Consider the following 27092-nt stretch of genomic DNA (forward strand, 5'->3'; position numbering starts at 1 on the left):
TCCAAAGAGGTCTAATTCAAGGCAAAGTATATCTGAGAATTCTACAAGTTCCTGACCTGGGTTCAAATCCAGGAGACTGTTAGATTCAGTCATTATCAAGCAGCTAGTTCACAGTAACAGAATAGAACAGCAGTCTCTCTTTGCCTAGAATTTCTATCCTGGTTATTCCTCTGAAGGCTTCAGTGAGTGACAAACTCTTCCCATATTCTGTACTTGATGATCCAGTATGGGTCTTTCATTCCAGTTAGTAGACTTTCCCTTGATCTCAAGTGCTCCTGATCAGATCTTGCCCCATTTGCCACAGCTCTCTCAGTTTGTATTCCTATGCAGACCTATGCTGGAAAAATGACTCATGACTGTTTTTTTGGAGTTTCCCAATAAGATTCAGTCTGGTACATTTTTCACATGTGTTTGGAGAAACTTGATGAAAAGGAAGCCCACTATTCTGCTTCTGCAATCTTGGCTCCACTTCCTCCATTACTATTGTCTATATCTATATATTATATACTCATATATGTATATGTTGAATCTTCCTGGACAAAAGTTCTTAACCTAGGTCCCTAGATTTCAAGAGGTTCATGAACTTAGATTTGGGGAAAAAAATTTCTCTTTACTTAATCTCTAATTGAAAATTAAAATTTCCTTCTATTACGAATAAAGACAACAAATGTTAATATGAGAAGAGGTACATAGGCTTCAAAGGAAACCTTGATATAAACAGGGTGAAGAAGTCAGTAGTCAGACCTTACATAGGGAGTAACTTAATAAATGTTGGTTGTATTGAATTAAATCAAATCAAGTCATGTTTTATACATCCCAAGGGAATTTCACATGCAATCACCTCATTTGTTTCTTACGATATCTTTCTGAGGTAGACAGGGTAGATAACATTATTTCCATTTTTTTCATTTTCAATGAAATATTTCCATATTTCATTTTCAAAGTTAAGTACTCAGTAGCAGATCTGAGACCAGAACCAAAGTCTCCTGATTGACAAGTCAGGATTTTCCTCATTTCATCAAGCCTCAATCCCTATTCTATATCACCATCTTTCCATCTCCATAGACACCAAAACAAACAGTTGGTTCTGAACCACATCTGGAAATCAACAGAATCATCTCTAACACCCAGAAGATATCTTCAGTCCTCTCAATCTTCAGTCCTCTTTGGGACTGAACATTGTCCTTCCTCTCCAAAGGGAGATACAACCAAGGTCCTAAATAAAGTTTCAGTTTCCTATAACCTTATCAAGTAGATCCAAGATGATCAGGTAACTCTGGTCCTACTCAACTCCCTCCACCTACATGGAGTTCTGGGAAATTGAGAGGTGGTAGATAGAGTCAGCTGTAGATTTGTGGTCATTAATCGTTATCCTTCTTGCGCTTCTGACTTGCTGAGGTGACGTTTGACAGAACTTTCCTTATCTCTTATGTGGGGGAGATATAAATTGATTGTTGTGGAGTATATCACATGGCTGCCTGCAAAAATCTTTCAAAAAATAACCAGAGTGAAAGTGATGATAGTGATTACAGAGGAGGGGAAAGGTCCTCATTCTCCCTTCAGGTACCAAGGTTTTCACTAGGCATCTCCAATTGTTGAGGCAGCAAGGAGATGCTGTTCTATAGAAGGGTTTTGCTGGCTCCATTTCCAGATCCATCCCAGCCTCCTATACATCTCCCCTGCCTCTCCAATGCATGCTGGCTATGGATAGCAAGATCTGAAACAACACACCAGGGCTGAGCTCAGCTAACTTCCATTTCTTTCTTTATTGTCAGCTCACATCTTTCCTGGAAGAGTGGGGACCATCACTAAGCATTTTAACTAGAAAGGCCCTTCCTATGAGTTTATTCAGCGTATATAAAGTAGAAGAACTCAAAATTTCTTTCCCTTCAGTTCTTCCTGGGCGGAAGGAATGACTGGAGAGAACCAAGTTTTATGGAAACTCTCCTTCGCAGTGGCTTTGGGCTGGTTTTATATTAAAAGACTATTAACATGTATACATATCTAAAATTAGGAATGACAATTCATTGACCTCTGATCAATGGTGGATTTCAAATTGGTAAGGACACTGAGTCCAACCCCCGTAATTACAAATTAAAGAAAAATGAGGTAATTGATTTGAAAGAGGCTTCTGGCATGATTAGGAGTGATCAACAGGAAAAATATATTCACTTAGTTGTCCAGGTAAAAGATAGATGTCAAACAATGTAAAGATTATCAGACTGCCTTCTGTGGAGGGGTAGAGGGAAAATATGTAAAATTCAAAACCTTACCAAAAAATGATAGATAGAAACTACTATTGCATATAATTGGAAAACAAATAAAATATTTATATAATAAAAAACAACTTAGAAAAAATTTTAATCTTAAAAAAAAGAAGAGATTAAAAGAAAAGAATTTGGAGAAATTCTGGAAGAAGAGAGGTCCAGGAATGAGTAGAAAAGCAAAGAGCTCAGGAAGAGAGGCAGCACACTCTGGTCCAAGAGAGGGATGGGACAATCAAGGAGCATCCTGATGGCAGGCTTCTAGGGACCAGAAACTCAGCCTGGACACCTTCCCTAAAGGGGAGAAGCAAGAGGAAGTAGAGAGAAGAGGTAGTATTAAGGGGGCAGCAGTCTTAGAATCAGAAGAGCTGGGTTTGACCATTTAGTGGTCACTTCTGTTTGCCTCAGTTTTCTTAGCTGTAAATTGGGGAGAAAAGAAGGAAAGGGAATGACAATCATATGCCAGACACTGTGTTAAATGTGTTATAAATATAATTTTATTTGCTCCTCACAAAAACCCTGCTAGGTACTATTATCATCCCCATTTTACAGTTGAGGAAACTGAGGCAGATAAAAGTTAAATTTCTTCCTTGAGATCACCCAGCTAGTAAAGATCTGAAGCAGAATTTAAACTGAGGTCTTTCTGATTCCATGGCCAGCACTGTATCTACTGTACCAACAGCTGCCTAGGAGATTGGGAATAATAATATTATTTTTAACTACCTAACAACTGTATGGAAAGTTCATTATAAACCAAAACACTGCATAAAACAGGAAGGAAAAAAATGTGAGTTGTTCTTATTATTAAAAATAGAGAATCCAGATCCTTTGGATCTCCAAGGAAAGGATGACCAGGGATAGAAAGAACTTGGATAGAGATCTTCACCCAAGGGGTCTCTGAAGAGAATCCAAAGGATCTCAGAATTTAGATTTTAATGGCTCTTTAGAGATTGATTCTGTCTGTCCTTATTCCCTCATTTTCAGATGAGGAAACTGAGGTCCAGGTGAAGTCAGAGCAAGACTCAGATCTAGGTCTTTCAAGTCTAAATTAGGTTGTGCAAGATCCTGGATAAAAATCTGAATTTGAACTTCCTTACACAAGGAGAGGGAAAAAAGGAATCAGTGAGGAAGGGATTTTGATACAGATGCTCGGTGAAAGGAAGTCCATGAAGAATAAGCAGGACTCCATCTCAAGAAGGGTCTCCCCAGTTCTGGGAGGAATGTACTGGGGATTGAGAAGGAAAGCATCAATTCAAGGGGCTAGGTCAAGGAAATGAAGTTCTTTGGCATAATTTTAAAAACTTAAAAACAAAAAAAAAAAAAAAAAAAAGACTGGAAAGGAAGGGACCCTGGTCTACTTTCCTTTCCAAGTCCTAACAGGGCTGCAGGCTACAAGCAGAGGAGTAGATGGAGGCGGTGGTGATGTCAACCCTGGAGTTAAGTAAGCCTAGGAACTGATAATATCAACAAGCACTGAGGTTTGCTTTGGGCAAGGTGACTCATTCAGGATGGGCCACACAATCGTGGAGCAATTACTGCTTTGCCCATTCTACCCAGTGTGTGGGATTGGGGGAGAAGAGGAGGGGCCCCCGGGGCCCAGAGTCTCCACTCTCCTGGGGCCTGTCTAGCTCTCTGCTCTAGCGGGGCCCCAGGAAAGTAACAGTACATGGTGTCCCCGGACCTCCTGAGCCCAGCACTCATGCAGGAAATGCCCCTCCTGGTTTCGAACTCATATCTCCGTACACAATGTTTTGCTTTGTGTGTGTGTGTGTGTGGTTTTGGTTTTTTTTTTTTTGTTTTTTTTTTTATGGGGGGGGTGGTTTCTCTCCAGATGCAACAGGTATGGGTGATTCTAGAAGCAGATATGTTTGTTCCATCAACCACTCAGATGACGGTGGATGCAGGGGCTGCTAACCAAGGTCACGTGGCTCTCTTTAACATCAAGGGTACAGTCTGTTCCTCTACTCCTCTCAGCTTGGGGAGGGGAGAGGAAGGGGCTCCCTCAGTCTTTCAAACCCCCAGCTGCAAACCCCCAGCTGCAAACTGGCCCTTCTTCCTCTCTCTTGACCTGAATGATACCCCGCTTTGTCTTCCTCTGTCTCTTCTCCCTATTCCCTAGCTCCTACAATTCCAGGCCTCCATCTAATCCCTAGTGCTCTCATTGTATAAGGCAAGACATGCCAAGTAACTCCCTTCAGACTGGTAAGGGTAAGGACTTAGGGAATGGAAGAGTCAGAAGACCTGGGATAGTCCCATTTGCTATCTACATGATCTTGCACAAATACCTTAATCTTTTGGATTCTCAATATTCTTCATCTCAAAAAAATATATATATATTTTATTGATATCAATATATTTTATTGATCTCAGAATTTTTGTGAAGAATCTTATACCCCAAAGCACCACATAAAATCTTAAGCACTATTGGTATTAATATTACCACTTTATCCAAGGGATGTTTCATCTTAAATAAGCAACCTGGGAAGATCCACACATAATCATTACTTTTTGCATAACTAAAAGTAATGAATATCTAATTATTAGCCTTTTCAAAAGGAGGAAAGGGAGGAAGGGAGGAAGGCAGAAAGGGAGGAAGGGAAGAAGGGAGAAGGGAAGAGAGGAAAGGAGGGAAGGAGGAAGAAGGAAGAAGGAAGGAGAAAGAAAGGGAGGGAAGGAAGAAAGGTAAAAATAATCATTTATTAAACATCTACTATGTTTCAGACACTGTACTAAACACTTCATAAATACTATTTCATTTGATCCTTACCACAAGCCTGGGAGATGGTACATTTTACAGTTGAGGAAACAGAAACAGTTTAATTGGCTTGCCCCTGTATGAGGTTGGATTTGAATTCAGGTCTTCCTAGTTCCAAGTTCAACACTCGAATTCCTCAATACCAATACTCAATACTCCATCCAAGTCAAGGCCTTTTTTCCAGCTCCCTATTTAAGACTTTCAAAAGTTCTGGGCCAAGGTGAAGAATCTTATACCCCAAACAACTTATACCCCTAGAACAACTCTGGTGTCTCTGGGGGGAACTTGTTAACAACCCACAAAGGGAACCAGGCTCAGGACCCAGTTCTAGCACACTTGGGTGCCCTTTAAATATCACACTCACCAACAAGGTCTCAACTTCCTCTTGGAGTTTTTGGTGTATTTGTTCTTCCTTCCTTCCACCTTCAGGTTACACTTTTAAATTAAATACCATCCCCCTCCTACCTACACACAGAAGCACTCAACTTGGGGCAGCCTAGACCACCCTCCCTTCCTCAGAGAGATGGGGGGGGGGGCAGAATCTGGAGAAGAAATTCTTAACCTTTCTTACATCCTGTACCTCTTCATCACTCATGTTCCCTTCTTCAAATAATGCTTTTAAAATCTTAAAGATTACCAAAAAAAATCAATTATGTTGAAATCATTATCAATTTTTTTTAAAAAATACTTATACGAATTAGAATTACACCCAAAGGACAATAAAAATGTGCATACCCTTTGATCCAGCAATACCACAACTGGGTCTATACCCTGAAGAGATCATGAAAAAAGGGTAAAAACATCACTTGTACAAGATTATTCATAGCAGCCCTGTTTGTGGTGGCAAAGATTTGGAAAATGAGTTAATGTCCATCAATTGAGAAATGGTTGAACAAATTGTGGTATGTTTGTTATGGAAAGTTATTGTTCTATTAGAAACCAGGAGGGATGGGAATTCAAAGAAGCCTGGAAAGATTTGCATGAACTAATGCTGAGGGAGATGAGCAGAACCAGAAAAACACTGTACACCCTAACAGCAACATGGGGTTAATGATCAGTCTCATCAGTGCAACAATCAGGGACAATTTTAGGGTATCTGCGATGGAGAATACCATCTGTATCCAAAGAAAGAATTGTGGAGTTTAAACAAAGATCAAAGACTATTACCTTTAATTTTTTTAAAAAAAAAAGGTATCTTATTATGTAATTTTGCTATTTCTTATATTTTACTTTTTCCTCAAGGATATGAGTTCTCTCTCAATACATTCAATTTTGACCAATGCATTGCATGGAAATGATGTAAAGACTATCAGACTTCCTTCTGGGGGGGGGGGGAGTGAAATTGGGGCAAAAATTGTAAAATTCAAAAAACAATAAAAAAAAGTGTTACTTCAAAAAAATACTGATAGACACCTCCCTCTCCCAGGCTAAGAATTCTTCATCTAGACAAATTTTAAAGAAATAGGAGCCTGGAGTGAATTCAATTCAATAAATTTTATTAAGTACTATATACTAGATATAGTAAATAATTGACTTTGTTTTACTTTTATTTATTTTATTTTATGATACTCATGTTTATATATCTAATTTTTCCAATTTATAGAAGCTAAATTTGTAAAGAGCTGAGAGGACATGTTTTCCTTTCCATACATACTTCTCTGCATTGCTCTCCTCCTGCTCTACCATAGAACCAAACTGACTTGCTCACTGGTCTTCCTACACTATAGTCCAAGCTCCCCCAACCTCACACCTTCTATGTGCTGCTTGGAATGCCATCTTCCTGATCTCCACCTCTGAATGCCCACTTACCTTTAAGATTCAGTTATGCTTCATCTCCTATATGAGACTAATTCTGATTTCTCTAGTTGCTAGTGCTCTCTGTGGAATTATTTTATATTAGCTTATCTGAGTATATGCTGTTTCCTCAATAGAATGTAAAATCTTTGAGGGCAGAGACTTGTTATTTTGATTTGTTTTTTGATCTTTGTAACCCCAAAGCCTGGCATCAATCCTCACACAAGCCTATGCCTAATGTTATTATTATCGTTGTTCTGTTATTTCAGTCTTTGTCTAACTCTCTGTGACTCCATTTGGGATTTTATTGGCAAAGACACTAGAGTGCTTTGCCATTTCCTCTCTGGTTCATTTTTACAGATGAGGAAAATGAGGCATAGCTAAGTGACTTGTCCAGGGTCCCATAGCTAATAAGTACCTGAAGCCAGATTTGGACTCAAGAAGAGACATTTTTCTGATTCCTGGTCTAGCCAAGTTCTAACCATCACCTAGCTGCCCACTTAGGGCCTAGTATAGCTCTTTAATGCAAGGGAGCTGATAATATAGATTTCTAAATTCCAATAGCTCAAGTGAAAATAACCTCTAGGGACATCTGGTTCAATATCGTAGGGAAAAAAAGATGGGGAAACTTTATGGAGAAGACATGAAGGAATGTGGTCTGTAGTCTAGGGTCTCTATGTCTCTTCACTCTTCACCAACCTCCTTTTGCTAAACAACAAATTGGGTCTTTCCTTCCTTCATCTCCTCCATCAGTGGCTTCAATGACGAGCAAGCTACTGCCTTGAGCCTCCACTGATGTCTACTCAAGGTCTGTAACATGAAGTCTAGCCTGTATCTGTTGGTGTGGGGGTCAAGGGGAAAAGGGAGAGTTCATGTTTGTTCATGCTTGCAGAGAGGGAGATTGTACCTGTGTTTTCATGTTTGTGCAAGGGGTGGAGAGGAGTATTGGGGTACAGATGTAGAGAGCTGTGTCTTGCTCCACACCTGACCCAGAACCCACAAAGAATATGACGCCTTTGTGTTAATCAACACCTTTGAGAGCGGCTTCCTCCAAACCACAGGCCACGTCAGCTGCGTGTGCAGCCCCACCAGAGAAGGTGCGTGTCTGCGGCGAGGCACATGAGCTGGTCCCCGTGTGCTCCTCGAACTTTGTTCCCCTGGTGGAAGGTGGTGGGGTGGTGGAAGAGATCAAGACAGGAAAGACCCAGATCATCTAGAAAGCAGAGCTAGGGGGACAGAAGGCAAATAATGAGACGTAGGAACCCAAGAGCCTGGGCCACAGACTTGTTTTGGTTTTTCAGGCAGGATAGGGATCTCTGACCACAATGACGTTTGTTTCCCTGACTGGGTCACACTCTGAGAGGTCTAGAACAATCCTGCCCCCACCCCTAAAAAAAAAAAAAGATTCCTTTGGTGTCACTGAGACTATAGGGTGCCCCTCTTTCCATCCTCCTATCAAGGCTTAGCTTGGGTTGAAGGGATCAGACATGGTTGGGCTAGATTGTGCAGAAAACTCCCCAAGAGGCTCAGCATCCTGCCAGGAGCAGGACCAATGCACATTGACCTCACAAGAGTGAAGTCCATCCTTGCTATAATCTTGGTAACTATGAGAAGGGTCCCAAAAGTCTTAGCTTGAATGCCCTCTTGAATGTATCAGATTCTCAGACAAAAGGAAGCCTCCTTAGAGAGGACAGAAGAAGGAAAGTGGGCTGCACCTGCCCTCAAGAAGCCCACACTCTCAGGAGACCAGACTCAAGCTTTCTTAAAATAGTGAAACAACTATATAGGGCAGGATGTGAGTAACTTCCAGATTGTCTGGAACAGACAATGACTAGTGTAGGAGTTTGGAGAAGATACAGATCAGTGTGGTCTGGGGGGTGGGGGGTGGTCAAGGAAAGCTTCCCGGAGGAGGCAGAATTAAGCTTGGCCTTCATGGTGTAAGATTTTTACAGAAGGAGATGGAGAAAAGGTCATTCCTCGATTTCTTCCACTTGACATTCTACCCAAGCTGGCAATTCTCTGCACTTGAAATTCCATCTGAGGGCTTCGTGCTTTCTCAGAGGCTGCCCCACATTCCAGAAATGTTCTCTCTCCTCTCTCACCTCTGCCTCACCCAGTGTCTCCCTCCCTCAATGCTGAGCTGAGGCGACACTTCCTCCAGGACCCTACCACCGCAGGTGTTGGCCCTCTTCCTTCTCCAATTCCCTTGAATTGACTTCACTTGTACATAGGTTATATTTCCCCTAGAACAGGGTTTCTTAAAGCAGAGTCCAAAGACTTAGGGGAGATTTCAGTGGGCCTGTCAACATGGATGGGGAAAAAGAAGGACATCTTTATTTTTACTACACTCTAATTAAAATTTTGCATAAATTTCACCTTCTTACTTGGGTCTTTGTTTTATTTGTTTGTTTGTTTGTGTTTTTTTTTTTTTTAGTTTTTGAAAGGCAATGGGGTTAAGTGGCTTGCCCAAGGCCACACAGCTAGGTAATCATTAAGTGTCTGAGTCCGGATTTGAATTCAGGTACTCCTGACTCCAGGGCCGGTGCTCTATCCACTGCACCACCTAGTCGCCCCTGTTTTTTTCTTAACCATGCAGATTTGTTACAAGGACTTTCTTTTTCTTGTCTTTTGAGAGAGAAAATGAACTTTTGTTAATAAAACTGATGGGAGGCTTCATTAGTGCTGGGCAATATACTAATTACTTTACAAATATCACAGCAACCATGGAAGGAACCCTTTTTACTAGGAAACTAAGGCAGACAGATTAAGTAACTTTCTCAGGATCACACAGCCAGCTAGTGACTGAGGCTGGATTTTAACTCCAGTCTTCTTGACTCCAGACCAAGTACTCTATCCACCTTACCACCTGGCTGCCTAGGTGACATATTAACTATAATTATTCTATCTTCCTAACTGCTTTCCTCCGATATAGCTCATACAGCCACGCTCATACAGGCCCTTATCACTGCATTTCTGGACTATAGTAATAACCTTCTAGTTGATCTTGCCTCAAGTCTTTCCCCACTTCAGGTCCATCCTCCACTCAGCTGCCAAAATGATTTTCCTAACACACATCTGACCATGTCACTCTCTCTGTTCCTTATTGTGAGAAGAGATCCATAGGTATCATTTGATAGACTTCCAAAGAGGCCTGAGACACATAAAAGGCTAAAGATTCCTGCCCCAGAAGAACTGAAGGCCAAAGTTGTTTTCATCTTTGTCTCTGTGTTCTCTACAGCCTTACACAGTGCCTTTCACAGAGGAAATATTTAATAAGCATTTATTGAGTCAAGTTGAGTTCTCTATGAGAGAGGCCTTTATTTGCCAACAGATGGGAAGAGTTGTCCTTCCCACCCTTGTAGCAACTGCTTCCCTCATAGTCTTTAACTTAGTCTTGAAAAATGAAAAGAAATAGAACCCTAATCACCTCTCACATCTCAATACTCTTTTCCAGGATCTCTACTGAGAAGTTGAAAGTAATGGGGCTACTTCAGGAGCAGGTGCAAAATAAGCAAGTCCGGGTTTTGATAAGTATGTCCATGCCTTAGTCATTTTCAGAATCAACTGATCTTGATAAGTACAGGATGTCCCAAAAGTCTTAGAATTGTGATTAAAAAAAAACTTATAAGAGCAAAACAATGAACAATACAAGAAGAGGAAAAGGGATGTGTAAAAAAACTACTTAAATTAAGTATTTCCTGTCAATTAGGGAATGGTGGGGAAACAAGCTAGTACATGAATGTAGTAGAAAATTATCAAATGATAAGAAATGAACAAAGGGAGAATTTCAAAAAACATCAGAAGATTTGTATGAATTGCTGCAGAGTGAAATAAGCAGAAGCAGGAGAATAATTGATACAATAACAACTCTGAAAGACTAAATAACTTTGATATTATATTGATCAACCACAGTTCCAGAAGATGGAACATGAAGCTTGATACCCATCTCCTGACAGATAATGGATTCAGGGCATACATTGAGAAATATATTTTCAGACAAGGTCAGTATAATCATTTGTTTTGCTAAAGTATGCATAGTTATTACTAGCATTTGGGTTTTCTTTTTTTTTCTTCATTAAAATGAGAAGGAAGGAAAAAATAGAAAAAGAGAATTATTAAAGGAATTTTAAAAATGCACAGCAAAGAATTACAAATAAGGACAGCTTTGAATGTTAGATGATAAACATTATATAATTCAAAAGATAAAATGAACATAAAAGAAACTCACAAGTTCACACACAATCCTATTTTTCTGACCTACAATGTATATGATACTATTAATTTTATTTGACTTGTGTTAAGTTCAAAATAAAAAGTTAAAAAACAGGGTGGGAATAGCAGAGTAGAACCTGAAAAGAAGAAATACAGTTTTAGCACCTGCTAATTAAAAAGTCTAAACAAGACTGCCTCTGATGATGCCAACTTTGAGTAACTCAGTTTACCTTTATGGGACACAGTTTTCTTATCTATAAAATAAATTATCTTTTAAGAACCATTCCAGCTCCTATGACTCAAAGTGGGGGATTATTATTCAATGCTCTGCTCAAGACCCTCTTTCTCCAGAAAGTCTCCTGGAACTGTACCCCTTATTGAACTCTCCTCCAGCAATTCAACTCCCTACCCTTTAATTTTAAAGGCCTTGCATTGCTTCACACTGTTTCCTATACTCTGCTAAGGCAAAAACCAATTCTCAAGTCTTCCTCAAAGCCAAACTTTGGTCATGCAGTGGATTTTGGTATAGATTCGAGGACTGTTACGACTGTAAAACACTGGCAAAATTATCTTGTTCAATCCCTTCTTTCTACAAATAAGGAAACTGAGCCCCAGAGAAATTAAATGGCATTCCTAAGGCAGGGGTATGCTGGGCCAACTTGAATGGGTTCCAAACCAGATTGTGAAATTTTCAATGTGAGCATTGACACCACAGAAATTGGCAAATGATCCAAAGCTGGGTTTGATTTATCGTTTAGTTGATTGCCTTGGCTTAAGAAAGTGATAGGGAAAATGTTAATCAGACTGATTAAACTTAAAAGTGTGTCTGGCAGACATTGTGGAGAGCTAGTTGTTAAACATTGACCAGCCCACCACCAAACCAAGGTCAAAAGAAGAAGTTAACAAAGACTTTGGGGATGGATTTGATTGAATTGAGTGAACTGAAGTGAATGGTGGGGAAGGAGGCCTGCATAAGGTTGTGTACTTCATGTGATCTATGTGGAAAGCATGGATCTCTATATTGCAAATAGAACTGGGGGGGGTAGAGAGACAGAGAGATAGAGACAGAGAGAGACACAGAGAGAGAGAGACAGACAGAGACAGAGAGAGAAAGAAAGGGACAGCGATTAAAAAGAGTGAAAACCCAAAAAGAACTCACACATTCACCAATCCCCCCCCCCCAGGTCAATGTACAGCCTGGCTCAGCCCCCCAGGGACACACGTGGACTGCACGTTTCCATACCTTATGCCAGGCCTGCCCTTGGAGGCTGCTGTGTCTGTGATGCGGTCAATGAGCTCCGCCAGACAGGGCCTCTGGCAGAACTAGAGATGTGTAGGTGGGGGAGTGGAAAGAAGCATAAGTCAAGCCAAACATCTGAAACCCATCAAGCCTTCTTTCTCCTTTTTCCTCTTCTCTGGATCCAGTTCAGCCAGGGCAACTTAATTGCTGTTGGCCCAACCCACCCTTCCATTCTCTCCCTGGGAAGGGATGGAGCCACAGCTGGCAGGGAAAGAGGAAGGGAATAGAGGGGAGGGGGCAGAGAAAGGGAGGAGATGATGACTTAAGGCCTGGCTTCCAGACTAGTAGGGAAACTGAAACTTCTCAACCCTAGAAGATCCACTCAGGTCTCCTGATAAAGGGCCTTAGTTTGTAAAAATGTACAGGATCCAGGCCTTGGGTCAGCTCTGTAGGCCAGGAGGATCAGTGAGTGTCCTTCTTCCAGGACAGAGTAATTTTAACAGCTTAGAAACCTACTTCTCTACTTCCACTGAAGTATCAAAGGATTCAGATCTAGAAAGGGTCTTAGAGATGATTTGGCCTAACCCCTTGTAAAGAGTGAAGACCCAGAGAGATTTAAGAGAATCATGCACAGGAATAGAACAAGAAATAGAGTGTGGATTTCCATTCAAGTCAAGTCCCAAAGCCAATGCTCCTTCTCCAACCACTATGTTCTTAGTATATGATATAGTTAAAAGAAAAATGTCTCTGTAGTCAGGGCTCCTAGGTTTAAGTGCCACCTCAATGGATGTTTTAGAGAGGTCATGACCATCCTGGACTTCAGTCCCTTCAGTCCCAAACAACTAGGTGACTAGATGACCACATCAAGATCTATGATCCTATGAACTCCTATTCTAAAATGCCCTGGAGTCCCCTCAGATCAGGTCAATTCAACAAGCATTTATTAAGTACCCACTATATAAAAGACACTGTATTAAGTGTTAAGAATACAATGAAAGGCAAAAGATAGTCCTCATTCTCAGAGAGATCACATTTAAATGAGGGAAACTATGCAAATAATTACCTACAGACAAGATATACAGAATAAAATGGAGATGTTCTCAAAAGAAAATCATTGCAACTTCTAGGAGCAGAACCTGAAAGATGGAGTAGAACAGCACTTAGCCAAGTTCTCCCAATATTCTCCTCCAAACAACTTTAAAATAAAACCTCAAATTGAATTCTGGAGTGGCAGAGCCTACAAAAAGTCAGAGTGAGACATTCTTTCAGCCCAACATAACTTAGGAGGTTAGAAAGAGAGATCAGTGATATAGGGCGAAGGCTGACACCTAAGACTAAGTGGTGACAGAAGCAATAGAAGCTTTGAGAACTCTTAAATTAGAGACACAAAGGGAACCTAGCAACCAATCAAAAAGGGACCACATTCTAGACACTGGTAACTCCATTGCCTATATCCACTTCAAGATCATAGTTCAATGGCAGAGAGGAGCAGAAGGGTGGAGAGAGTGGAAAACCAGAGAATTAATATCCTCTTACAGCCCCAAGCACTATTAATTGCAATTCCAAGAGATCAGAAACCCTTCCTAGGTAAGTACCAGAGTTCAGACTAAGAAAAAGCAGCGACCACACTTCTCCCCAGATCACATCACTTGAGAAGCATCAGAAACTTCAAAACCCCCAAACTATCTCTGAAAACAGTAGTGCAAAACTTTGAAGCTCATGAAAGATCCCCTTTCTCTTCCCTTTCCTTTCCTCTTACCTCCCCCCCCCCCAATGAAAAGAACAGAACCCAACATTAACATAAAGTGCAAAATGAAGGAATACGGTGGGGAAATGAGTAAGCCACAGAAAAAGAACATGACTATGAAAAACTACTATGGTGACAGGGAGTTTAAAACACAAACTCAGAAGACAATGAAGTCAAAACAGCTATAAGCAAAGACCTCAAAGAAAAATGTGATTTGGACACAAGTCAAACAATCACTCCTGAAAGAGCTAAAAATTTTTTGTCAAACTTAAATGAGTGATAGAGCAAAAAATTACACAAAAAATGAAAGCAAAGGTAAAATTATGAAAGGATAATTAATTGCTTGATAAAAGAAGCACAAAAATAATAAATAACACCCTATAAAAATAGAATTGGTCAAACTGAAAAAGAGGTACAAAAAAATTAACTGATAAAATTAACTCCTTGAAAAAGCAGGATTGACCAAATGGAAAAAATAAGGACAAACATAACTGAAGAAAATCATTACTTAAAATATAGAATTGAGAGGAGTGGCTAGGTGACGCAGTGGATAAAGCACCAGCCCTGGAGTCAGGAGTACCTGGGTTCAAATCCGGTCTCAGACACTTAATAATTACCTAGCTGGGTGGCCTTGGGCAAGCCACTTAACCCCAATTGCTTTGCAAAAACCTAAAAAAAGATAGAATTGAGAAAATGAAAACTAATGACTCCATAAGACATCAAGAAACAATAAAACAAAATCAAAAGAAAGAAAAAATAGAAGGAAATGTGAAATATCTCATTGGAAGAACAACTGCCCCCCCAAAATCAAAGAGAGATAATTTAAGAATGATTGGACCATAAAAGTCAAGATAAAAAAAGAACCTAGACATCATCTTTCAAGATATTATCAGGGAAAACTGCCCAGATATGCTATAACCCAAAGACAAAATAGAAACTGAAAAAATCAATAACTGAAAGAAGTTCCATAATGAAAATTCTCAGGAATATTATAACCAAATTTAAGAGCTACCATGTCAAAGAGAAAATACTTCAAGCAGCAAGAGAGAAAATACTGCAGAGCCACAATTCTCTTGATGCAAAAAATTTTTAATAAAATACTAGGAAGGAGATTTCAGCATACCACACAGATCAAACACTATGACCAAGTGGATTTTATAACTGGAATACAGGATTGATTCAATATTAGAAAAAGTATCAGCATAATTGGCCATATCAATAACAAAATCAGTAAAAAATCATATTATTTTATCAAAAAATGCAGAAAAAGTCTTACAAAATATAATAGATGATTTGATAGTACACATAGAGAACCCTAGAGAATCAACTAAAGAACTAGATGAAACAATTAACAACTTAAGCAAAATTGAATGATACAGGGGGCAGCTAGGTGGCACAGTGGATAGAGCACCAGCCTTGGAGTCAGAAGTACCTGAATTCAAATCCGGCCTTAGACACTTAATAATTACCTAGCTGTGTGACCTTGGGCAAGTCACTTAACCCCATTGCCTTGCAAAAAGAACCCTAAAAAATTGAATGATACAAAATAAACTAATACAAATTATCAATATTTCAAACAAAATCCATATCCAGATATAAGACTGATGAATTCAGAGTGTAGACTGAAACATATTTTATTTTCTTTCTCAATCTCTCTCATGTTTTATATTATTATAAATGTTTATGATGACTTTTGAGTTTCTTGCTTTCTCACTGGCTAGAGATGAGAAAAGAGGAGGAAAAGAATTTCAAAATAAGAAATAAAATAAAATTGAGTTTTTAAAAAGAGGAGTCTTTAAAAACTCTACCCCAACTTACTCTGAAGCAGATATCAGAGAAAAGAGGTGAGTCTGAGACTTGAAAAATAGAAGTAAGTTAAAAAAAAAGATGACTGATTCTCATGAAGAAAATTTGGATAGTGCAGTAGCAAAACATCATATTGAGGAAGGAAAGAGGAAGTTGTCTTAAGCAGTCATGTTGTTGAACACTTCTAAATCAAATTTTAAAAGAAAGTATACTGGTAATGAAATCAAGGATAGGTAAATGAGAACAGATACAAAAGAATGGTAGTCTTCTAAGAATAAGATTAAAGTCCAGAGTAATATGGAATTCCCAGAGAATATTAAGGAGATAAATGATGATGACAGATGATAGATAGATAGATAGATAGATAGATAGATAGATAGATAGATAGATAGATAGATAGATAGATAGATGGTAAATGGATAGATAGTTGGATAAATTTGATGGATGGATGGATGGATGGTTGGATGGATGGATGCACAGGTAGGAAGGCACATAGATTGACAGATTTTTAAGGTATATTAGGGGAAGAAAAGAACAAGAAAGATATAAGCCAGTTCCTAGAAGTGAATGAGATGAGGATAAAGATGATGGAGAGAAGGCAGAACTACTCAAATCCTATTTGGCTTCAGATTATAAGGGATAACACAGAAATGATCAAATAGGGAATTTATATCCAAGATAATAATCTTTTCCAAATGAATTCAAATTCTGAGACTCAGATGAATTGAATCCTAGGGTACTGAAAGAACTTGCTGACATGATTGATGAATTACTGACCTTGATCTTTGAGGAATCAGAGAAGGTAAAAGCAACATAAGACTGCTAATATTCTGGTTTTCTAGAAGGGGGTGGTGGAGATTAGATCCTTCAAACAATAGCCCAGTAAGCTGAACTTTCCTTCTTGACAAAATTCTACACTGAATTACTAAAGAGATGTTTTGTGAGCATTTATGGTCAGCACAGCTCACACTTAAAGAGCTCTTTCAGAAGACAATGGCTTGGGGCGGCTAGGTGGTGCAGTGGATAGAGCACCAGCCCTGGAGTCAGGAGTACCTGAGTTCAAATCTGACCTCAGACACTTTATGATTACCTAGCTGTGTGGCCTTGGCAAGTCACTTAACCTCTTTACCTTGCAAAAACCTAAGAAGAAGAAGACAATGACTCAGAAGGCCTGGTTTTAAATCTCAGCTCTGCTGCTCATTATCCCTATGACCTGGGGTGACCTTACTGGTCTTCAGTTTCTTCATCTGTTATGAATGAGGTGGAGGGAGGACTAAATGCCACCTAAGGTCTCTTCTAGCTCTAAAACTATGATATTAAGTTTTTCAAAGTCTTGTCTTCAACAACTTTGTTAAATAGAGTGTATACATTATTATCCTTATCTTACAGATGAGAACACTGAGGTCCAGAATCTTTAAAGTATGTTCACCAGGTAAGTAAGGTCAAAGAAAAGACCACAAACCCAGAGTTTTGTTCTCTAAGACCTTGTTCTCAGCACTACATCACAGGAGGATTTTTCAGTTTGTAATTATAAAACCACATCTCTGTGAGGACAGAAGTCTGGGCAGCCAGGCTCAATGAAGAAAGAACTCACTCTGGAGGCAGGGAAGCTAGAGTCGCATCCTGGCTGCTTGGATGACTTTAGGTAAATCATTTAACTTCTTTGATCCTCTCTTTTCACTTGTAAAATGAAGATGATCTAGAGAAACTTTGGAGATTTTCTTGCTTTCTAGCTATGATCCTGATCAGATGAACTTTTATGGTTCCTTCTAGTTCTATATATCCATTATTCACAAAATCTATCTACAGGAAATAAATTAGAGAGAAAACCAGGGAGTGAAGGAAAGCATCAAGTTGTGGTGATGTTTGCAAGAATCAAATAGCCAGGAGAGTTATTCCAAGGATACAGACCAATAATATTTCTAAAATGTCTCTGATAGAGGATGACCTTTTTTTTATTATTCTATGTGTCACTGAAGATAAGGATTTAAGGAACTTCAAAGATATTTTAGAAATCATTTGTGACAGCTAGATGTCACAGTGGATGGAGATCTGCACCTGGGGTCAAGAAGGTTCTTTGTGAGTTCAAATCTGACCTCAGAAACTTACTGTGTAAACCTGGATAAGTCATTTAACCCTGTTTCTCATTTTCCTCATCTGTAAAATGAGCTGGAGAAGGAAATGACAAACCACTTCAGTATCTTTACCGAGAAAACGCCAAATGGGATCACATAGAATTGGACATACCTGAAGAGACTGAACAACAAAAATAAAACATCTGGGGAATGCAGATTGTGGAAGAATAGGACAGACATAGAATTTCAGAGTTGGAAGGGAATAAGGATCCCTTAAGCATCAGACACCATATTAAATGGTTTACAAATGCTACCTCATTTGATCTTCACAACAACTCTGGGAGATGGGTGCTATTTTTATCCTAATTTTACAGTGAGGAAACTGAGACAGAATTGTTCATGATCACACAGCTAGTAAGTGTCTGAAACTGGATTTGAACTCAGGTCTTCCTTCATCTAAGATGACCACTCTATACACTACACTACCAGCTGCCTCTAGGGATCTAAAGAACCAGTATATCCAACCCATACATGAAGAGTGATGTTCTTGATAACAAACCTGACAAATGATCATCCATCATTTGCTCAGAGGTCTTGGGTGATGGTGGGGATCTACTGCCTCCAGGGTTAACCCATTTTTCTTTTAAAATAAATAAGAATTCACTCCACTAAAATTTAATCAGGGGCTGCATGATCTCATCCATCTAAAATGAGTTCTTTAAAATTACATTTTTCAATGTGTATTTACATAAGCATTAATGTTTAACTGTTGTGGAGGAAAAGAGGAGGTATGGGTTTACTAGAGACCACATGTACAATAAGCAAAGTAAGTATTTGGGTCAGATGGTTGGGGAGGTCTGGAACAGTCTTTGGGAAAGGAGGAATGAATAATCAGTTAGTGGTAGATAATGGGAGCTAAGAATTATAGGTATTCATAAACAATGGTTCATTGTTTTGGAAGTTGGTATGTTCCTAGATAATAGACATGTAGTATTGACCTTTAAATGATAGTTGAATCTATAGAGAAGATTGAGAGTTTGATAACTAGAAACCCACCAGTTCTCTCCACAAACTCTACTCTCCACTCAAACACCTTCCTTGTCCAGATCATTCTTATTTACCTTCTTTATTATTAAAATACCTTCCTATTAGGTTTCCCTGCCTCAAGTCTCTCCCTACTCCAGGCCATCCTCCACTCAGCTAATGGATAAGAGATTTATTTAAATCCCTGCCATTTCACTCCCCTAATTAATAAAGACCTACTGCTCATAGGATAAAATATAAATTCAAGATGGCTTTTACAGTCCTTCATAACTTGACCCCAATCTGTCTTTCACAGTTCTGTAGCGCAATGTCTGATACTTAGTAGGCATTCAATAAAATGTTGATTGATTGATTGATTGATTGATATTACTCCCCTTCCCACATTCTGTGGTCCTATCAAAATGATTTTCTTTGTTGCTCACACCAAAACAAAACAAAAACAAAAACAAAACAAAATATTCTCCCAACTCCTATCTGCATGCCTGTGCATTAGTCATTGTCTCCTATGCCTTCCTCCTCCCCCCTACCTCTTGGAATTCCTGTTTTCTTTCAAAACTAAGCTCAAACAATAACTTCTGTGTGAAACATTTTCTGATCTCTTATAATGCTTCTCCCTTGGATCATTAGAGTCACATATCTCCAGCTAGAAAAGGACTTCAACCACCTCCTTTCTTCAAACTATCTTGTCTTCATTTTCTATATATTCTATATGTAAATATATATATACATATGTGTATATGTATACACACACAGATATATACTAGGTACCAATTAGAATGAATAATGAATCCTCTGAAGTGGTCACATGAATTCAAATTCACACAGTCTGAAGTTATGGTAGTATAACATATGGTAATGGGTGCCAGTCTAATGGAAATAGGCAGTTTGAATTCAAATAAGTCTACCTACCACTATGGAATTTGAATAATTCAACCAACCACTAACTAGATTCATTATTCATAGTATTGATAGTTGCCTGAAAGTACTTTGTTTTCCCCTTTAGAATGTCAGTTCCTTGAGGGCAGAGATTTACTTTTGTCTTTGTATCTTCAGCTCAACTGAGAAACTTTCTCCACCAAAGCTCTTGTATTAGCAGATTGGAAATGATTTAGGGTATGAGGTGGGGGAGGGAGGGTTGTTAATAAGAGATTTTAGGGCAAAGATATTGAATTAGAAGACTGTAATAATAATAATAATAATAATAATAATAATAATAATAATAATAATACTATCTATTCCTCAATCAGGAGATAGGAGTCATCTCCCTCCTCAGTATTGGGGGGAGGCACCACATTTGAGGTGGCAAATACAAAATGATAGAGAAATATGTTTTATGGTTCAATGATGCTGGGAATCATAGTTCTCTGAGAAGATGACAAGGACTGGGGTTATTTACAAGATTTGTGACTATTCACAGGATAGAGCTAGGTCACACTGTCTTATTCTGTGGCTGGGTGCAAAAAAGCTCCAGTAGATGGAAAAGTTTTGTCTATTTATGGGTTTGTGTACAAGTATGTATGTCCAAAATGACTGAGGCACCACAGAAAGCTTCAGATCTATGTTGGCTGACCTCAAGAGCTGATAGCTTGAGAATAGATAGGGAGTAATTCTGGGATTTAAAAGACCTCAGTTCAAACCCACCCTCAGATACTGACTAGCTGTGTGACCCTGGGCAAGTTGTTTTACCCTATTTGCCTGAGTTTCCTCATCTATAAAATGAGCTGGAGACGGAAATGGCAATCATTCCAGTATCTTTGCCAAGAAAAACTGAGATGACTGAACAACAAAAATTCTAGAAATTAAATATTTCAGCATCAGACCCTTTAAGTATGCCCCAGGACAGGCTCATCTTTCCTTTAGAGTTCCCAGTTGCCCTAATTAGACCAGGACTAGATTACCAAATTCCCAACCTCTCAAAATGCTGGCTGAAGTTCTCACATCCCAGGGTCAGTGAATGGAGGGAGTATTGGATCAATTCCCTAAGGCCGAAGAAGGGAACTCTTCAACAAATTTTAGAAAAAAATAGCAAAAATGATGTAATAGACTCATATTATGGAAGAAGAAAGGAAAGGACTAGCGATAGATGCCGCACGGGAACAAATTGCGTGTCATCTTTTGAATTCTCTGAGCTTAAGACAAGTTGTTGCTATTGTTTTTGTTTGTTGTTGCCGTTGTTGAGAGAACTTGAAAGAGCTCATAGAAAGAGTCAGGTCCAGAAGTCCCAAACTTCTCCGTCAACTGAAATCATATTTGTAAAAGTGCTTGACATAGTGATTTGCAGATGCTTAATAAAAATTGGTTCCTTTCCCCTTCCCTTCATCTCTTTCTCTTTCTAGACTATACCTGAGTCTGGAGAGCATGGCTTTGACCACATCACTCTCCTCTAAAGTCCTCAATCTGGAATTCAAGACTTTCCACAATCTGGACACTTATCTGTGGATATAAAGGAGCTACTGTATGCAAACCTTAAAGTGCTTAAGTAAAGTAAAAAAAAATCATTAATAATAACAATAATGGGGACTTTGTATAGTAGTTTAAAATTTACAAAACTGTTTACAAATACTGTCTCACTTGTCCCTATGATACTCCCTGAGAAGTGTTATTATCACCCCCATTTTACAGATAAGGAAACTGAGGCAGATAGAGGTAAAGTGATTTGCCTCATGTTGTATAACTAATTGAAGTAGAGGCAGAATCTGCACTCTTCTAGATTCTTCTAGAGCTATATCCCATTAGGCTTATTATCATTATTATTATTATTATTATTATTATTATTATTATTGCTGTTGTTGTTACACAAACCTTATTGTTGTCCAACCATCTAGGGTTACTTCCCCTGCTTAAAACATCATCTTCTTCTACCCCTACCAGTCCTTCAAGACCTAATTCAAAAATGCCGCCCCCCAGAAGTGTTTCCAAGTGACTATTCCAACTTCAACTCTCTATTATCTCCTTTGGTACTAAGACAGATAGACAGACAGACAAACAGACAGATACACACACACACACACACACACACACATTTTCTCTCTCTCTCTCTCTCTCTCTCTCTCTCTCTCTCTCTCTCTCTCTCTCTCTGTCCCTCTCTCTCTCACAGGATCCAAGGATTTAAAGGTAGAAGTGTTCTCTAGTTCTTTTGTGGAAGAAGAGGCTAAAGTCCCAGAGAAGGTAGGTGATTTATCCAAAGTCGCATAGGATTTGCACATGTTATATGACTTCAAATCCAGAGTTCTTTCCCCCATATTTTAGTTACCTCCTCCAAAAAAACATTATTTTTCTCTGTCCTCATGTCTCTGATTAATTCTGAGAAGCATAAAGTCTTGGGAATCCTGCCAATTCCTTTCCAAGACAGAGCAGGACTTGATCCTCCCCATCTGTTCCCCCACAGCTCTAGCCTTTGGCAAATGCAGATCTTGCGGGTTCCTCCTCTAACGAATGTTGTTATTGGTGGTGGTGGTGGGGAGAATATCTTGCTGAAGCAGGGGGATGGTACAGATGAGGAGGGACAGAGAAAGCTCTACCAAGTCTGGGGAATTTCCTGGTGCTATTAATACCCCTAGCCTAGGACTGAGAAAACCCCACCTGGCCTCTCCTGGTTCAGAATAAACTCTGTAATTTCCACCTGAGGACAGCTTCCTTTCTTTGTCCCTCCTCCGATTATGTAGGTTAGACTGGGAGTATTTTAAATGCCAGGAGATCACCTTGCTTCCTTCTTCAAGATCCTTGTACTGGTTTCCAGGTCTCAAATATAGATAACCAAAAAAAAAAAAATGTTACTTCCTCTCTCTCTCTCTCTCTCTCTCTCTCTCTCTCTCTCTCTCTCTCTCTCACACACACACACACACACACACACACACACACACACACCCATTATTATTTCTTTATCATTGAAGGGTCTTTGCAGAAGACCTCTGCATCCTTCCTTAGGGATAGTCTTAAGAGAGTCACTTTGCTGGAGTAGAAGACGAATGCACTGGATCTCTTTAGGAGAAATGAGAGAAGAAAGGAAGAGACTGGAAGAGTCCCAGAGAGAAAGGCAGTCTGGGCTGCAGACTACATCCACCTGCCAGAGGATCCCAGCACCTCCCAAGTTCTTCATACAATAGCCTAGAATCCTCAGCCTGACCTTGCTAGCCATCTTTTCTTGCCTTTGCTTTGACCTTAACTCTTGATGCTCTCCGGTGTGCCCCATAGATTCCAGTTCCATCAGTGTCCCCACTGCCCTGCCTCAACTCCTCCTATACTGTGCCATGCTCCTTCTAACCTCTGCAACATTGGTTATGCTGCTTTGTCCTCCCCTCTGTCCACGCAACTCATTTTAAAATAACTGCTTGTCTTAGGTTTTGCATTCTCTAGGAAACTTTCCTGACCACCCCAGTCCTTGGCAATTGTTCCATTTATCTAGATTCTCCCTCATAGAATTGAGGAGACAAGTAGATATTGACTATCTGAACCTGAGTTCCACTGGGGATTATATATGAAAAATCATCTAACTCTGTTTCTATAAGTCTTTGGTCTCCTGTTTCCCTATGCCCACTTGACAGCTGAGCCTAGGAGGTGATCAAGTCATGGGTCATGACTCAAAATGAACAAATCTCTGAAAGTGAGTTTTGTCGACAAGTCCCTAAATAGCCTGGACCAGTGCTAAGATTTTGGCACAAGGGAAACAAGACAGGCAGGCATGTTGGAGCAGGTAGGGTTCTAGCTTGGCTCTATTCATCCTCCAGAAATGTCATGATTCCATGACATTCTACACACATAGAGACACACGCACACACACACAAACACATCCACACACACCATAAGGGTTCTAGAACCCATAGATAAACACCTGGAGGAGGAGGAACTGCTTAGATTTTCATCTTTGTAGACCCTGTACACAGTAGACAATAAATATCATTTAATACAATACAGGCACCCATACATATACAAAGCATAGATGCATATATACAATATAAGAGGATTTCTATGACCATTTCCCTGGTTTTTTCACCGGTTGAACTTATTTTTGTGATTTCCATCCTTTCCTTGCTTTTTTGGATAGTTGTGTTTTGTTTTTTAGAGAAAGGACGGAATTGAGATGTTGAGTTTAGAGATGATACCTAGGAGCCTAGAAACCTTGCCACTACATTGCACTCTAATCTCCTTAACTACCAGCCCTACCTCCACCCATTTTCCTGGGCTGCCCCACCCACAGAATGATCTCCCAATTGAAAAGAACCTGAAGAGGGGTGGGGTGACCTACCCCTAGCCCTGCACCTGCTTGGCCAAAAACCAACACGGAGGGGCCTAGGGATATTTCTCCTGGTCGTGGGGTGGGGGGGTGTACTCTGCTTCTACACCTCTGAGATGGAATGACCCCGGGGGGGTTCCACACCTGAGCAGGTGTGTGTGTTTGGGGAGAAGAGGAGAGCCACATTTGGGGAAGATGCTTGTGTTGTCACATTTAAAAATAGCACTCCAGTGCCTGAGGGGTTACCTGACAGACTCACACTTACATACGCATATATATATTCATAGTCTCACTTCTAATATCTGTACAGTGACAGGGTTGGGTTAGAATCAAGATCTTTTGGATCTTTTCTCTGAGTCCTGGGATCTCATGAGACACTGACACGCTAACAATAACAGGGAACAACAAACAGTTCCTCAGAACGCCTCCTCCATTCCTAATAACTTATAACATCATCAACATATTTTCCATTCTACTAGTAGCAGAAAAAGATAATCACTTAAGCTAAACCCTTCATTTATATCCTCAATCTACCTAAAGGTCCCCCCCACTATACAACTCCTCTGAAGTCTTTCAGTAGTAGTCACCCCATCACAAACTGTCAATCTGTCCCCAAGTTACTGGCTCCTTCTGATATGTGTACAGTCATCCTGAAATCTGTTTGACCTGCAAATTTTTTTTTAAAAAAATAGTCTTATCTTGATCATCATAACCCAGTCATCCATACCCAAGTTCTCTCCTTCCCCAATTGCCAAGTTTCTTGAAAACTGGTGACCTGCCCATTTCTCCAATAAAACACTCCCTATGCTGATTTCCATACCTGGAACCTTCTCCCTCCTCATCTCTGACTTTTGACCTCCTCTAATCTGGGTTATAAAGTCTGACTTTCTGCAAGAAGTTTTTTTCAGCTCCCCTTCAAAGTTAGTTGATCTCATTTACACTGCCTCTATATTTTTTGGACAATCAATTTGTATCATCTCTCTTATTAGATTGCAAGCTTCTTGAGAGAGCAAGTTATTCTTGGATCACTGATTCTACTGTCAATATTGAAACTCTATTAGAATAACTCCCTTCCTTATGATACTGACTTCATAATAACATGGCAGTTGAAAGTATTTTTAGCCTTGGTTTACAGATAGAGAAGCTAAAATCCAGAGAACTAAAGTGACTTACCCACAGTCACACAGCTAAGCATTATAATTGCTACTGCCAAGAATTCTGTTTCCTAGCATCAATCAAGATCTTGAGTTCGAGAGTTGTCTCTGTCATTTTGAATGTCGATCAATAGACATTTGTTAATCCAGTAAACATGCTAAGTGCAGGAGATAGAAATAGGAAGAATAGAGCTAGTCCATGCCCTCAAGAAGATTACAATTTAATAGGGGAAAACAATATGATGGTAGCTGGGGATCATGATGGGAAATCCAAAGGAGTATAGCTGGATTGGAAATGAAGAGAGGACTGGCCTGGCCTGGCCTGGGCCCCCTCCATTTATTAGTTGTATGGACTTGAGCAAGCCGTTTCTATTTTCTAAGGTAATGAGTAAGAATCTATAAAAAGAAGAGTTTGGAAAAACTGTCTAAACTCCCCCCACCCCTCACCCCTCACCCCTCACCCCCAGCTCTCACCCTCTCTCTCTCTCTCTCTCTCTCTCTCTCTCTCTCTCTCTCTCTCTCTCTCTCTCGTGCTGTGCTATGCACCAAATAATTTCTCTGGATTTTTCCCAACCCTTTCATTTCTCTCCTCTCTCCTCATCACCCTATAGGGTCAGGTGGGTGACCTTCACTCACCTTTCCCTTGCAGATGAGAGAATGCCTGGCATAACATAATGGGGACCAATTCTATTCTGGGATTTTTCCTCCCTTCCTAATTTTCCACCCTCAGGCATTCATTCCTGGAAAGAACTGGAGAAAAGCCATTTCAGGAAAGGTTTTTCTACTCAGCCTCTGGAGCAAGAGTTAGAAAAAGCACTGAAAAGTTGAATGTCTGTTTAGCCAGAATCTACCCAGCCAGAACACTCACGTCCAAGGAAACATTTCCTGCCCTCCATTAATAAGGGGTTGTGTTCATTCTAAATACCCCAAGATGCTAAAAACTCTTTAGACTCAACAGAGATTTTACTAATAAGTGTGTTTTATGACAACTTCAATTCTTTGAAAATCGGTACTCTAGTCACAGTCACAGAAGGTCAGAGCTGGAAGGGACCTAAGAGACCATCTAATCTAAACCCTTTTATAGAATAGGAAACTGAGGCTCAGAAATTGTATAACCTGTTCAAGACCACACAGCAAATATTCAGAACAGATCTTCTCATGGGCAAGTCCAGGGTTCTTTCTATAAACCATGCTTCCTCCTATTTCAGTTCTGCTTCATTCAACAAGTCCCCACTGAACCCCCTTGCGTGTCTGCCAGGGGCCCTAAAGGAAACAGGAGAAGAATTCAAGTTTGACAAATATCAACTGATCATCTCCTCCCTTCCAGGATGGTGGCCAGATGAAATGTTTGACCCTGCCATAATGAAGCTTAAAGCTTAGAAGCAGCATAAATGTGTATATACACAGAAAGACATATGTATGTGCGTGCATGTGCACTATGCTTGGATACACATCTGTATTATATACATGCATATATGACATGAAAGTAGAGTGCTAAACTATCAAGATCTGGGTTCGCATCACCACTCTGACAAATACTGGCTGGATGGCCCTGAGGAAATCTCAATTTATCACTGTTCTAAGCAGAGCATATAAATTGCAGAAAAATTGGAAGTGAAGTCATAGATGTCATAAATCCAGTCCCTGCTTACATTTCTTTCCTTTTTCTTTCTCTTTCTTTCTTTCTCTTCCTTCTTTCCTTTCTTCTTTCTTTCTTTCCTTCTTTCTTTCCATTGTGTGTATGTATATTTTTACATTTATACAAATC

The 27092-nt window shown here is 39.7% G+C and overlaps 1 long non-coding RNA gene across 1 annotated transcript; it reads left to right on the forward strand.

The window, feature by feature from the left end:
• Positions 1-13602: 13602 nt before the first annotated feature.
• Positions 13603-21443, forward strand: LOC141501076 (uncharacterized). Its single transcript, XR_012472131.1, has 4 exons — positions 13603-13852; positions 16554-16620; positions 17208-17250; positions 21274-21443. It is a non-coding gene; the product is annotated as an uncharacterized LOC141501076 (long non-coding RNA).
• The last annotated feature ends 5649 nt before the right edge of the window (positions 21444-27092 follow it).

This window comes from Macrotis lagotis, chromosome 1 (genome assembly GCF_037893015.1).
Source record: "Macrotis lagotis isolate mMagLag1 chromosome 1, bilby.v1.9.chrom.fasta, whole genome shotgun sequence".
NCBI lineage: Eukaryota > Metazoa > Chordata > Mammalia > Peramelemorphia > Peramelidae > Macrotis > Macrotis lagotis.